Source organism: Sciurus carolinensis, chromosome 7 (assembly GCF_902686445.1).
Source record: "Sciurus carolinensis chromosome 7, mSciCar1.2, whole genome shotgun sequence".
NCBI lineage: Eukaryota > Metazoa > Chordata > Mammalia > Rodentia > Sciuridae > Sciurus > Sciurus carolinensis.
In genome coordinates, this window is record NC_062219.1 from 49829424 (window position 1) to 49829917 (window position 494).

Here is a 494-nt window from a genome sequence, read left to right on the forward strand (position 1 = left end):
TGAGAAAATTAGGCAACCAGGTACTGTGGCCCTGGGCGGCACCCCGGTCGGGGCGGGGGGACGGTCCCGAACCCCGAAAGCAGCGTGAGAGAGGTCTCTCCCCGCCCGGCCAGCGGCACGTGGCCGGCTCGGGCGGGAGCTTCGCGACAGTGGGGGAGGGGAGCAGCGTGGGACGACACGGAGGGGGTCTAGACGGCCAAGGCTACGGTTGAGGAGATTCCAACTGCGCAGGCTCGGCATAGGCGCAACCACTGTGCAAAGATCTGAGGGGGGAATGTCAACCCCGCTTCACGCTCCCTTTATCTACCGGTGGAGCGAAAGCCTACCTCTTTTCTCATAAAAAGACAGTTTACCGTTCCACCTACCCCAAGTTGTTCAACGTTAAAAGAACTTTTGTCTCAGACCGGAAGCGGCCTCTTTCTCCGGCCATACCCCGTCCTCCCCCGTCGAGGCCACAGTGGATGCGTCCCACCTCCCCTCGGCCTCCCGAGGTG